The sequence below is a fragment of the Scyliorhinus canicula genome, chromosome 3 (genome assembly GCF_902713615.1).
Source record: "Scyliorhinus canicula chromosome 3, sScyCan1.1, whole genome shotgun sequence".
Classification (NCBI taxonomy): domain Eukaryota; kingdom Metazoa; phylum Chordata; class Chondrichthyes; order Carcharhiniformes; family Scyliorhinidae; genus Scyliorhinus; species Scyliorhinus canicula.
In genome coordinates, this window is record NC_052148.1 from 258,027,385 (window position 1) to 258,042,827 (window position 15,443).

General features: G+C 46.2%; 1 protein-coding gene across 2 annotated transcripts in view; it reads left to right on the top strand.

The window, feature by feature from the left end:
• Positions 1-15,443, top strand: part of psd3l (pleckstrin and Sec7 domain containing 3, like) — a 505,495-nt gene that overhangs the window by 224,041 nt on the left and 266,011 nt on the right. The gene's annotated exons all lie outside the window — the stretch shown is intronic.

Genomic DNA, 15,443 nt, shown 5'->3' on the forward strand with positions numbered 1-15,443 from the left:
CTTGTGCACCAGATGTTTACAGAGTGAATTGTCATTATTTGCTGCTCTTTTCGTAGTTTGCATCAGTGTGGGTTTTCGATAGAAATTGACTTTTGGTTAGATCCACTGAATCTGATGGAATTAAGTTTGAAACAGCTAAACGTTTAACCTGTGGACACAATGCTGAGCTGGATTAAATTAGCTGGGACAGGAGCACAAGGATTGAAGGTGAAACTGCTGAAATTGAGTCCAAAATAGAAACACCTGTTTGACATTTTTGGGAATAGGGTGGCTGGTGTTTTGATTCAGCATCATGGAACTTTACGCATTGACAATGAACTCCCCTGCTGCGACATCTCCATAACTGGTCGGCAATATGTGCCCATATGCTGGCAGGATGACAGGATTGTGCATTTGTCCCCACAGTCATTGCCCCAAGATTATAAAATGAGTCCCTTCTTCTACTCCTGCATGAATTCAGATACTTAACCTCCCACAAAACAAATGGGAATCAATTTTTAGATCCAGCAAACATGTAGACTTGCAAACACTGGCCAGGGACTGGCACAATAATGTGTAATAGTTTTAGAATTGTCAGTAATCTATAATACTTTATACCTTCTTACTCGATGGAGATTGTTTCTTTTTAAGTCATTTGGCACCATGTCGTATTAAAATGTCAACAGCACTCACTGCCTCTGCTATTTTGACCTAAACTGCATACTTGATGTCATTATATCCACGCTTGTTGAGTTATCCGATAATCCTATCTGGAAGCACATTTAGATCATTTATTTCAGGTCGGGGAGACGAGGGGGCAGATAGATTGAGAGTCCGCGTCCTGCGCTCCCAAGCCACCTCCACCTACCCAACTTTGGAGGGGCTCTCTTTCCAGTGCTAATGGCCCACAACTGAGGTTCAAACCTAATATACCCCCCAACACAAGAGGAAAGCAAAAGACTTTGCATTCTTGTTGAGGAGGAAGGCCAGTCTCAATCCGTTCCTCCTGTCGTTACTTTGGTGCGATGGAGACGCAGCCGCAACTGATAAGCCTTTGCATCCGTGCACAAGCACCAAACTCTCGATGATTGGAATCTATTTCCTCATTCTCAGAGACAACGAGAAAGAAGCAGAAAAGCACAAAGTCTAGGTTGTTGGCCTTGGAAAATCATCAAGCCGTTTTGGAAGATAGCATAACTGACCTTAAGAAGAGGATTTCTTTGCTTGAAAGAGCAGTCAGCATGCAGCGCCTTAGGTTGGTTAAGTTTGAAAATGAACCAAGATGGAGCAATCTGAGACCAATAGTTTCTGCAATCACTAAAGGTAACCCTGCTGATTTCTTTTTCAAAAGTGCATTTAGTTCTGGAGCTGCAGTTACCCATCCTGGGCCCCCAGCCAGGCTCGGCAGACATCTCCGAACGTTATTCCCAGTTTTCCTCCGATTACCTTGATGCCAACACTGGAACTGTTCTCTTCTAAGCACCTACCAAAGTGGTTGAGGCTGGACTGGTCTCCTTTTGAGATTTTATTTACTGAACTGATTTGTGGGACTCCAGTTAGCCCCACCCTCCCCTCTGTATCCTTTGCTCTGACTGCTGTACAAAACATTTTTGTTCTTTCTTGGATGACAGGATTGGATTTGTATCTGATGCCTTTCTCTCTGCTGATGTGCCTATGACACCCATTAAGAGTCCTCTCATGAAAAATCAGCATCTTTAATATTACGTTTTTCTTTTGAGCAGTTAGGATAGAGCTTAATTACGTTTCGGCCTTTCATGAATAGAAATTTAGGTAGGCAGGGAGCATTTAATTCCAGTGGTTACTTTGTGAGATCCGCCGTGGAGGCCACTCAAGGTGAATTAGTTTTGAGAACCAATGTGAACTTGCTGGTTTGATGGTCATTCAAGGTTCTCCTGCAGGACACTTTGGGCAGGATTCTCCATTTGGGAGAATATGTTCTCCCCCCCGGAGCTGAAGTGCACCAGTTTTACAATCCCCTTGTGGTCGTAAAGCAGGGTGCAGTTCAGTGTTCCACGCCAATGTAAATATATTCATGGTGTGGAATACGAGGGATTCTCAGGGAAACCCTCTATGGGGCCGGCATCTTGAGCGGACGCCCCGAAAGCGAAGTCCCTCAGCTGTCCATCACCCCCCACATCGCAAATTGACCCCCGCACCACAAATCTGCCCCGTCGACTGCACAGCAACCACCCCTCCCCCCACCCATGGATTGTAATCCGGCCCACCCAGGGACCACTGTAATTGGGAGACCCCCTCCCCACACACAAGCAGACCCCACTCCCCCAAAGTATCTCTTTGTAGCCAATGTTTACAAACATTGGGGTTTCACCACCGAGGCCACTGAGCCGTGAAGGGTTAAAAGCTGTAGATGGTTTTTACAAGCTGTTAATCACAGACCAATCACTACTGAAAAGCTATGAATGGCTTGCAGATAATAGATCTGTGGGAACCAGATGCTCTCTTTAAGGAATAGACTTGTGGAGTTGCAAGGTAAGTAATGCAACTGTAATGCTTCCCACTGCCCCTGTATGGATTGCCACTTTTCTTTGGGGGCAGGATCAGTGGAGGGTGTTCCTTTTGAGCAGGATCTCTTGGTGGGGTTGTCCCCATATAATGGGGGGGGGGTCCCATTATTACAAGGGGTCCCTGTGGTGTCCCTATTACAGGGTTCCCCCTCTTACAGGCATCTGTGAAGTGGGGGAGGCGTGGGCAGGCAGTGCATTGTTTGCGGAGGGATGTGGGGCGCTGGTCTGGCTCTCGGATGGCTTCTGACAGCGTGGCCCTAGTGTGGTGGACCTCGCGGTGGGATAAGGGAGCAACCATTGCCCCCTTGTCCCACCATTAGGTCAACCACATTAGAACCACGCTGGTAAAAACCATAAGTGATTCGGGCACACATGATTCCCGGCTACATGGACCGAAGAATCGCAGGCAGCTGGAGCATAGGGTGCTGGGCCCAGCAATAGCTGCAAATGGGTCATTAGATCCATTTGCATTTATTTACATCCCCCTGTTGGTGTGCATTGTGGACCTCCCAAGCTTTATAGTTGCATTACTTACCTTGCAACACCACAAGTCTACTCCTTAAAGAGAGCATCTGGTTCCCACAAATCTATTATCTGCAAGCCATTCATAGATTTCCAGTAGTGTGGTCATTGTTCACGCTGCCAACGCGGGCGGGAGGTCGGAGCATCGCATTTCGACTGGCACCCAACGCCCAATTTCTTGTGTCCCATCGAGGAACGCATGGCCCAGGATGGAGAAACCCGCCCTTTATTTTTGACTGTTCTCTATTCTGACTTGGATAGATGTAGAAGATGTATTCCATTTTCGTTACCGTAATGTTCAATACTGGTTTTGTCTCTCCACTGTACCCTGAACATTTGTCATCACTGGCTGATTGTACATTGAATAAATTTTGCCATCAGCTGGTTCTTCTTAACTGTGTGGGCAACATTGAGTGGCAGAACTTGTTTGGTGAAGTTTCTGTCACCTGAACATTTCGATCCAACGCTCAAATCTTAAAGAAGATACGGTAGGAAGAAGCACTGAGGAAAGTTGCTTGTGTTTCCTATTTTTGATTTGAAGCAAGGAGATTTTCCAAGATCCAGGAGATCAATTGGTCATATGGTGGATTGTAAAGCAGATTTAGTTCATTTGATGTGCTTCTGTAACCAGAGATTCTTGTGTTTATCAATCCTCCTAATTTTGGGGATCCTGTTTATTGTATCATTTTACATTCTGTCCATTTATCCATTGGGTTTAAAAGTTTAAAAAACATATATTTTGCTTTATATGTAATTATATTGGAATATTTAAGCAATAGGTTGTTACCCTTTATCAAAAGCAAGCTCACAAATTGCAGTGGGGTATGGCCACGGAATCGACCTGCTTCTAGCCTTCCTACTGTCTCAGAATATATTTTTCTGATGTACAACATCATTATCGCAAATGATTCTTTCCCTTCGGTTTTTCACAGCTGTTCAACACTTGTCTCAAAAGATCTATTATTAGACCCAAAGTTGAACTACACTTAAAAATTAATTTGGAGGAAATTTACAGCCCATCCCTCCCCCAATGTGGGTCTATTTGCAGGCTGGGGTCGTGGGACATTAATTGACACAAAACCCAACCTACTTAGGTCTTGCATCAAGAATTCAGGGAGCTAGGCAGCAGATTAAAAAGGCAGACCTCTAAGGTTGTAATCTTTGGATTACTCCTGATGCCACATGCTAGTGAGCATAGAAATTGGAAAATAGAGCAGATGAATGCGTTTCTCCAGAGTTGATGTAGGAGGGAGGGTTTTAGATTCTTGGAGCACTGGCACTGTTTCTGGGGAAGTTGGGACATGTACAAGAGGGATGGTCTGCCCCTGAACCACACTGGCACCGCCATCCTTGCAGGTAAGTTTGTTTGTGCTGTGGGCGGGAGTTTCAACTAGTTTCGCAAGGTGTGTGGACACAGTATTAGTAAAATAGAGACACATCATGCTCTAGCAAAGGGAGCAAGTGAGAGTGAGCTTGATTATGTTGAATGTCAAGAAAGTGGATGGTCTTTCGTTTAATGCTAGGAGTGTAATGGGTAAGACTGATGAGTTAAGGGCGGATTAAGACATGGAATTGTGACATTGTTGCCATCACATAGACATGGTTAAGGGACTGGTAGATTGGCAACTGAACATTCCTGGGTACAGGATCTTTAGGCACGACAGAGGAGGGTGTAAAAAAAGCTGGTGGTGTTGCACTATTAATTAAGGATTCAATTTGGGTGGCACAGTGATTAGCACTGCTGCCTCACAGTGCCAAGGACCCCGGTTCGATCCCAGCCCCGGGTCACTGTCCGTGTGGAGTTTGCACATTCTCCCTGTGTCTGTGTGGGTCTCACCCCCACAACCCAATGATGTGCAGGTTAGGTGGATTGGCCATGCTAAATTGCCCCTTAATTAGATAAAAATAATAATTGGGTACTCTAAATTTATTTTAATATAATTAAGGATTCAATTACTACAATGAGAGGCGATGATATCTTGGAAGGGTCTTCAAACGAGGCTCTGTGGGTAGAATTTAGGAATACAAAGGGGGCAGCCACATTACTGGGAGTGTCTTCTAGGCCCAAAGAGTCAGTGGGAAAAAGAGGAGCAGCTATGTAAACGGTTCACTGAACTGTGTAAGAATAATAATCAGGTAGTTATAATAGGGGATTTCAACTTCCCCAACATAAATTGGGATAGTCAAAGCCTAAAGGGTCTAGAAAGGACGGATTTCTTGAAATTTATTCAGGGGATTTTCTGTATCAATATGTAGAAGGACTAACTAGAGATGGATCTGGTTCTGGGGGACGGAGCCGGACCATTGTTCAATGTGGCAGTGGGGAAGCATTTTAGTGATAATGACTGCAACACAATATGAGTCAACATTGTTATGCACAAGGAAAAAGATGACCTGCAAAAGATGGTTTTGAATTGGGACAAGGCAGGTTTCACTAAAATAAGGCAGGATCTGGTCAGATTGGATCTGGTCAGTGGAGCAGTGGAGAGCATTCAAAAAGGAAATGGGGACAGTACCGGTCCAACATGTTCCTCACAGGGGAAAATGCAGGAGCAATAAGTTCAGGGACCCTGGATGACTAGGACAATCCAGGACTGGATTAGCAAGCCCAAAGGGAGAAATTCAATTGCGGCCCTAGAGGAATATTGGAAATGCAAGAGGGAACTTAAGAAAGCAATTAGAAGACTCAAAAGGGGGCATGAAAAAGGACTTGCAACTAAGATTAGGGTGAACCCTCCGATATTCTAGAGCTATATCAAGGAGAACAGGTTAGCCCGGGAAAGAATAGGGTCCATTTAGAGACCAAGGAGGCAATCTGTGTGTGAAGCTGTAGGATATTGCTCGGGTGTTAAATGAATACTTCTCATTGGCCTTCAGCCAGGAGAACGGGGACATAGGTAGAGAATTCAGAAATGGGACTGGTGAGGACTTTGAGCAGTTTGGCATAGAAAGTGAGGAGGTTTTGGAGGCTTTGATGGGCTTAAAAATATAGAACATAGAACATCGAACAGTACAGCACAGAACAGGCCCTTCGGCCCTCAATGTTGTGCCGAGCCATGATCACCCTACTCAAACCCACGTATCCACCCTATACCCGTAACCCAACAACCCTCCCCCCCCTTAACCTTACTTTTTAGGACACTATGGGCAATTTATCATGGCCAATCCACCTAACCCGCACATCTTTGGACTGTGGGAGGAAACCGGAGCACCCGGAGGAAACCCACGCACACAGGGGGAGGACGTGCAGACTCCACACAGACAGTGACCCAGCCGGGAATCGAACCTGGGACCCTGGAGCTGTGAAGCATTTATGCTAACCACCATGCTACCCTGCTGCCCCAAATTTAAATCCCCAGGCCCGGATGAATTGCATCCCAGGCTGCTGTGGGAGGCGAGGTGGGAAATTGCACGGTCTCTGATGCAAGTTTTTAAATTCCCCTCTGGCCATGGGGAGAGTGCCAGAGGACTGGAGAATAGTTAAAGTTCCACTTTTCAAGAAGAGTGGTAGAGCTAAACCATGGAATTACAAACCAGTGAGTCTCACACCAGTGGCTGGGAAACTATTGGACAAAATTCTGAAGGAGAGAATTAATTCTCATTGGAAAGGCATGGGTTGGTTAGGGATGGTCATCGTGGCTTTGTCAGAGGGAGATCGAAATCAAATTTGATAAAATAGTTTGATAAAGTGACCAAGTGTGGGGATGAAAGAAGAGCAGGTCATGTAGTTTATATGGATTTTAGCAAAGCCTTTGACGAGGTCCCACAAGGGAGACTGATTGAGAAGGTTGAAGCAAATAAATTCAAGGAAACTTGTCGATATAGATCCGAACCCCAGGGTAGCATGGTGGCACAGTGGGTTAGCCCTGCTGCCTCACGGCGCAGAGGTCCCAGGTTCGATCCCGGCTCTGGGTGACTGTCCGTGTGGAGTTTGCACATTCTCCCCGTGTTTGCCTGGGTTTAGCACCCACAACCCAAAGATGTGCAGGGCAGGTGGATTGGCCACGCTAAATTGCCCCTTAATTGGGAAAAATGAATTGGGTACTCTAAATTTAACTTACAAAAAAAAAGAGATAGATCCGAAACTGGCTTAGTAATAGGACACAAAGGGTGGTGGTAGAAGGCTGTTTGAGTAACTGGAGGCTGATATTCAGCAGCGTACCACAGGGATCAGTGATGGGTACCTTGTTGTTTGTCACATATATATAAACGATATATATAAATGATATAGATGAGAACGTAGGGGGAATAATTAGTAAGTTTGCAGATGACAGAAGATTGTTGGGATAGTTAACAGTGAAGAAGAGGGACAGAGGTTACAGGAAGATATGGATGGGTTGGTCAGATGGGCAGAGCAGTGGCAGATGATCTTTAACCCTGATTTGTGCGAAGTGATGCACTTTGGCGGAAGAAACAGGACAAGGGAGTTTGTAATGAATGGCAGGACAGGAGGAAGCTCGGAGGAACAGAGGGATACATGTTCACAGATCCCTGAAGGTGGCAGGACAGGTGACTAGCGTAACTAAGGCGTTTGGGATACTTGCTTTTACCAGTCATGGCATAGAATATAAGAGCAAAGAGGTTATGTTGAAGCTGTACAGAACATTGGTTAGGCCACAGCTGCTGTACAGGGTGCAGTTCTGGTCAGCTCACTATAGGAAGGAGGTGTTTGCACTGGAGGGGGTACAGAGGAGATTCGCCAGGATGTTGCCTGGGATGGAGCATCTGAGCTATAAGGAGAGACTGGATAGGCTTGGATTGTTTTCTGTAGAGCAGAGAAGGCTGAGGGGGATATGATTGAGGTTTTTATGATTGAGGGGTTTGGACAGGGTAACTAGGAAACAGCTGTTGAGGGGTCAATCACAAGGGGTCACGTCTTTATGTGAGGGGCTGGAGATTCCGAGGAGATTTGAGAAAAATAAACTTCACTCTGGAGGGTGGTGAGAATCTGGAATGCGTACCTTGGAAGGTAATGGAGGCCGGAAACCTCACAATCTTTAAAAAGCACTTAGATGAGCACTTGAAACACCATCACATTCAAGGATAAAGGGACAAGTGGTGGTAAGTGGGATTAGGGGTAGTTATTATTGGTGCAGTCTCAATAGGCCGAAGAGGCTTTTCTGTGCGGTACAACTGTGACTCTACTTCCTCCGAGCTGTTCCCCATAATACGGTGGCAGGGTAAGGCATCAATCAGCCAGTCTCCAAGCCCTGAAGGGCCTGTTTTTGATCCTGCCCAATAAAATGTGCAGCTGGGGAAGGTGGAATGAAGCAGGCCAGCCTGTTAGTTTGCCATCTCAGTTGAAAAGGTGGGACATTGGGGGGTGGGGGGGGGGGGGGGGGGGTGTCCTGTGCCCATTGGGGGCAGCCTCCCAAGATGTTATCCCCTTTTGTGACTCTTCCCCCTGGCCTATTGGCCTGTAAATACTGACCCACACACCCATCCTCCCTAGGGACCCCAATCCCCCCTTGACCAACAACCCTGGACTTATGAATCCTCTCTTCTGGACTGCTGGAAGTCCCAACAGCAACCACTATTGTGAGTTCTGGTGCTCCAGAGACTACTTACATATTGATGGATATCTGAGGCTAGGGCTTCCTGAGGGACAGAGTCCCACAATTCCAGCATGTTCGTGCTGTGGAGCAGCCTTCTCTTTAAAGTTATGTGCCCCCCTCCCCACCGGCCATATTGTAATATTCAGCATATTGATGTTTCATTCTTGTATTTAAATTCCTTCCTGGCCTCGCCCTTCCCTATTTCCATGACCACCTCCCTCCTACAATCCTCAGATAATTGTGCTGCTCCAGTTTAAATAATAAGCATCTTTATTATTGTCACAAGTAGGCTTACATTAACACTGCAATGAAGTTACTGTGAAAATCCCCTAGTCGCCACACTACGGTGCCTGTTCGGGTACACAGAGGGAGAATTCAGAATGTCCAATTCGCCTAACAATCACGTCTTTCGGGACTTGTGGGAGGAAACCGCAGCACCCGGAGGAAACCCACGCAGACACGGAGAACGTGCAGACTCCGTACAGACAGTGACCCAAGTGGGAATTGAACCTGGGACCTTGGCGCTGTGAAGCAACAAATGGCGCCCCAATCTCTCGCTGCACTGAGGAGTTTGGGTATGTGTGGCCGCACAATCCCCGCTTAGGCCCCTTATTTAACGCGGGTGGCGTTTTATAGCCATTTTACTGCCGGGTATTACACGGCTATGCACGCTCGTTATTGGACTTGATTCCTTTTCAGTTGAATTGGGCTCCCATATGTCGTATTTTTCTGATATTGGGCAGTGTAACTGATCCTACCAGAAAATTCCTGCCATTCTTTCTTCATATTTTTACATTTGATTTTGGAATTTTAAACCAAGCAGTTGGAAGCGATATTTTACGCATTTTAACGGTAAAGCTCAGCCAACAGCTCCTTCCAGCTTCTAGGTACTATTTTGAACACCATGAATGGTTTGTATTACACAGGAAAGCACTTTTCAACACCTCATTCAAAGTGCCTCGGATACTGTAAATGCTGAGAGATTTACAATGGTTTTTAAAATGCTATTTACAGTTTATTCACTGGGGCTATTTACAGCTTTATTCACGGGTTATTTACAGTTTTATTTGCCGGGCCATTTGCAGTTTATTTATGGCACTGTTTACAGCTCTGTTTATTGCTGAGATCTAAATTGCTATCTCTTCTGGCCACCAAAGGTTATCGGGCTGTTGAAGGATAGTGCCTGTGGAGGCACGGTTAATATATAAACCAAAGGAGTTAAATATAAATTAAGCTCCAAACTTGCCCACTTGAATAGTAAAAAAGAAAATGGTTGACGTTAATCATGTCACACAAGTACTGTAATGTGATGTATCTCTCTCATTATTCAATGGGCCATAACATGTCTTTGTTGATAAGAGTGTCAGTGCTGAATTGTTGCAGTGTAGTTTGGGTAATGATGTGCCGCGATTGATCAGTTATGACAGCTGCTACATCATCATTAGTTGGATATCGTCAAGAGATCCTGTAACTGATCCTCACACCTGTGAAGCCTAGGGACTGAAACCTGGGGGTGGGGTTGCTGTGTGTTAGACCGTCCATGGTCACTTTTTCAGTGACCTGTTCTGTACCGTGGCTGTAGCACATGTGCCGGCTGCGGATGCCGTGAATACTTCAAAGATTAGCTCCTCGATCATTTCCTCCATCACACATTCCGCTGCCCTCCCCCTGGTGCTCATTCGCCCAGAGCTGTTGACACTATCATGGGTTATTTAACCAGTCGCCGGTAACAGTGTTGTTGTGGTAGCAGGTTTTGACATTGGCTTGGTTCCATGCCATCTGTCTCGAAAGAGAAACACATCATTTAACAAAATCGTAATGATTCAACAGGAAAATACATCTTCCATTCCTATAGTGTCTTTTAGAACCACATCTATACCCAAGCCCATTCCAGTCAATTAAGTACCTTTTGAAGTGTATTCACTGTTGTAATGTTGGTATCCCACAAACAGCAATGTGATAATGACCAGAAGTCTATTTTAGTGATGTTGATTGAAGGTTAAATATTGGGTGGGACACCGGAGAAAGCTCCCCTGCCCATATTCGAACCGTGCCGTGCTCCGACCTGAGACGGAGATGCCGTTTAGCATCATAGCGGAAAGGCTGGACCTCTGACTGTGCTGCAGTCCCTCGGTTCTGAGTCAGAACACCAGACTAGAGTTTGGTGAGTGGGACTTGAACTCACAATTTTTCAAATGACTGTCGAGAGTGTTATCCACCTGAGCCAAGGTCGACACCTTTGAATAATCAAATGCTATAATTTCAGTAATATTCTGGCTTTTCTTTTGAGTTATCCTCCTGTGATTGCTGGCCCGTATTATTCTACACCGCCAAATTCGCAACAAGCTGTTACTGTTCAGCCAAAACAATTGTGTCAAATCTATTAATTGCAGAGATTGTTGTGTTTTACCTGGGAGAATGTGACAAAGGGAAGCTACTAAGCAAATAAGGAGAAAGGACTGACATAATATAATGTAAACCAATTTAGTGTTGCTGTTTTGGCAGATTTTAGTGACTTAATTTGTGAAGCTGGCTTTGAAGAATATGCAACCTGAGAAATATGCAGTGATTTGTAAGGCCCCAGGCAGAGTGTTTTTTAAAGTAATATTACTGATATTTAATATCCACCTCTTCAATCACTGCTGCACTTTGGCTGCAGTATGTGTACTGGAGCAACTCACCAAGGCCACTTCAATATCACCTGCCTCATTGCAACCACTATTACATCAGAGAACAAGAGCAACAACGTTGGGGAGGCAGCACGGTAGCATTGTGGATAGCACAATTGCTTCACAGCTCCAGGGTCCCAGGTTCGATTCCGGCTTGGGTCGCTGTCTGTGCGGAGTCTGCACGTCCTCCCCGTGTGTGCGTGGTTTCCTCCGGGTGCTCCGGTTTCCTCCCACAGTCCAAAGATATGCAGGTTAGGTGGATTGGCCGTGATAAATTGCCCTTAGTGTCCAAAATTGCCCTTAGTGTTAGGTGGGGTTACTGGGTTATGGGGATAGGGTGGAGGTGTGGGCTTGGGTAGGGTGCTCTTTCCAAGAGCCGGTGCAGACTCGCTGGGCCGAATGGCCTCCTTCTGCACTGTAAATTCTATGATAATTTATCTATGATAAATTTATCTATGATAATTTATCCATCGCCTCAATCCCCCCCTCTCCAAGTCTCACACAATCCTATCAGGGACATATATCACCGTTCTTCATCGCCACTGTGTCAATAAAACTCCAATTCCTTCTCCAAAGCCAATGTGGAAGCACGCTCACCACGGTCATGAAAGTGGTTCTAGAGGGTAGATCACCTCCACCTTCTCAGTGTGATCAGGGCTGGGCAGTAAACAAAAGCAAATTACCGCGGATGCTGGAATCTGAAACAAAAACAGAAAATACTGGACCATCTTAGCATTCTGAGAGCATCTGTGGAGAGAGAAGGGAGCAAACGTTTCGAGACTGGATGGCTTTGAGGACACCCAAAGACCGGGGAGAAATTAAGTTTGTGTTTTCTGTTTGAATAATACAAAGCTTTAAGGATATTCTTTTAATGAAAATGAAATGAAAATCGCTTATTGTCACGAGTAGGCTTCAATGAAGTTACTGTGAAAAGCCGCTAGTCGCCACATTCCGGCGCCTGCCCGGGGAGGCTGATACAGGAATCGAACCGTGCTGCTGGCCTGCTTGGTCTGCTTTAAAAGTCAGCGATTTAGCCTGGTGAGCTAAACCACAGCTTCTTGAAGATGCCTGGTTCAGTATTCATTGTAAGAGGGTAAAATTCAGTGTGATCGTGAATAAATGCAGTGTTTACAGGGAACGTTTTAATATATACCCCGGCAGTGCCACCTGGGTGCCATCGTGGCTCTGCCAGCTGGCATGGGCACTGCCAGGGTGCCCAGTTTGCACTGCCAAGCTATCATTTTATTTGCGAGCGATTGGGCCGGGGGTATCCTGCGTGAGTGTTGGGGGGGTTGTGGGTGGTAAGGACTCTCCCATAGTGCGTTTGAGCTGGGAGGAGGTTGGGGATCACTTCTGGGGGCCTCGGAGATCGTGGTGCCATTTAATAATGGCGTACCGCTCTCTCACTACTCTGGGAAGTTCCAACGTGCGGAGCTCCCCAGTGTTCAAAACAGGGCTATGTACAGCCTTGGCTTCCCCACTGAGGCACCTACAACGGGTCAGGTCGAATAGCCATGTGTTTCTCAGCACTACGAGCACCGGGATACTCGCAGCTAAATGCACTCGCTATAGGACTTTATCCCCATTTTGTTGAATCGTGCCCAGAATGTTTGTATATCATGACAATGTGTTTCGATATCTGTTTCCCACCGTGTATGCCGTGATGTAGCATTGTGACTTTCTTCGTGCACTCGTGCCATGTGTTTCTGTTTGTCCACCTGAAATCTCCCCAGTGCTCCCAAAGCTCCCTTGGTGCTTATTTCTCCAGTCGATTTCTTTTTGCTCACACTTTCCCTATCCGGGGCCTGATTTCTACCTTTATATTGTTTGCGTGCCGTGACTTTGTTTTGTTTATCCATGCACTGGCTGTGGGTGTCGCTGGCTCGGCCAGCATTTATTGCCCATCCCTAGTTGGACCAACAACGTAATGAGGCCAGGAGCAGGGTGGCCTTGGTGAGACCTGCGCATCAGTGAGCAAGTTATTGCTAAGTAAGTGCCGCTTCATAGCGCTTTTGATGATCCCTTCCATCACTTTGCTGATGATTGAGAATAGCCTGATGGGGCGGTAATTGGTTGGAATTGTCCTGTATCTGATGTGTAGGACACACCTGGACAATTTTTCACATTGTTGTTTAGATTTTTTAAAAATTAATTTACTAGATGTGGGCATCGCTGGTTAGGCCAGCGTGTATTGCCCACGCCTAGTTGCTCTCAGAAGTTAGTGGTGAGCTGCCTTATCGAACCACTGTAATCCTCGATGCCGGTATTGTAGCTGTACTGCAACAGTTTGGCTGGGGGAGTGGCTAGTTCTGTAGCACAGGTCTACAGTATTATTGCCGAAATATTGTCAGGGCCCGTAGCCTTTGAAGTATCCAGTGCCTTCAGCTGTTTCTTGATATCACGTGGAGTTGATTGAATTGGCTGAACACTGTGATGCTGGGGACCTCCGGAGGAGTCCAGGATGGGCCATGCACTCTCGATTTCTAGCTGTGAAGATAGCTGCAAATGCTTTAGCCATGTCTTTTGCACTGATGTGCTGGACTCCCCTATCTTTGAGGATTTGGATATTGGTGGAGCCTTCATGTTATATTTGTTTAATTTTCCACCCCCATTCATGGCTGAACCGTGGCAGGACTGAGTAACTTAGATTTGATCAGTTGGTTGTGAGATTGCTTAGCGCTGTCTGTTGCTTGCTACTTCCAACTGTGCTGTGTTCCAACTTCACCAGGTTGCTTGCTTTTCTCCTGACAAGCTCTCTTACACTTTTTGTTGAACCAGGATTTATTCCCCAGCTTGATGATGATGGAAGAGTGGATGCAATGTTGAGCCGTGAGGTTAAAGATTGTGGATGGGGCGGCACGGTGGTACAGTGGTTAGCACAGCTGCCACACAGAGCCAGGACCCAAGTTCAATTCCGGCCTTGGGTGACTGTGTAGCGTCTGCACCTTCTCCCCGTGCCTGCATGGGCTTCCTCCGGGTGCTCCGGTTTCCTCCTGCAGTCCATAGATGTGCATGTTTGGTGGATTGGCCATGATAAAAAAAATTGCCCTTGGTGTCCAGGGATGTGCAGGTTAGGTGTGGTTGTGGGAATAGGGCGGGGGACTGGGCCTGGGTAGGATGCTCTTTCAGAGGGTCAGTGCAGACTTGATGGACTGAATTGCTTCCTTCTGCACTGTTATGGAATCTATGGTACTAATTCTGCTGCTGTTGATGACCTATAACACCTCATGAATGCCCAGTTTTCAGTTCATAAATCTATTCAACATCTATCTCATTTAGCATGGCAGTAGTGCCACACAATGATGGAAGGTATCCTCAATGGGGAACATGGGATTTTGATTCTGCAAGGACAGTATGGTGGTCACTCCATCCAAGACTACAATAGACAGATGTATATCCGACAGGTAGATTTGGTGAGGACAAGGTCGAGTAGTGTTTTTCCCTCGCCACCTGTTGAAGATCCAGTCTAATGGCCATGTCTGTTAGAATTCAGCCAGCTAGGTCAGTAATGGTGTTACTGAGACACTCTCGTTGATGGAGATCAAAGTCCCCCAGCCAGCATACATTCTGTGCCCATACCACATTGGTATCAAATTGGTGGAGGAGGACCGATTCATCAGCTGAGGGAGAATGGTCGGAGGTTTCCTTGCCCATGTTTGCCACGATGCCATGAGCCTTCATGCAGTCCAAAGTCAATGCTGCATGTCGACTATATACCATGCACGCTGCCACCTATGGGACAGGATAGTGATGTCTGTGTTTATGACTATGTCAGGCTGTTGCTTGATCAGTCTGTGGGACACCTCTCCAATTTTAGCACCAGTCCCTTGTAGGGTTGACAGGGCCGTTATAATTTCCATTGCCTAGGTCCATCTGGTTTCATTTATGTTTGGAGGCTTTGTATTGGTTTGATGCAACTGAGTGGCTGGCCATTTCAGAGGCCATTTAATAGTCCAATTGCTGTGGGTCTGGCATCCCATGTAGGCTGGTCTAGGTAAGGGTGACAGTTCCTTTCCGAAAGGGCATTAGAAACTGATGGGTTTTTACAACAGTCAATTCACAGTCACTGTGATTAGTTTTTAATTGCAGAGTGTGGTGGGTGGGATTTGAACCCATGTTGACAGAGTATTCACCTGGGCCTCTGGATTACTAGCCCAGTGACATACCAATTG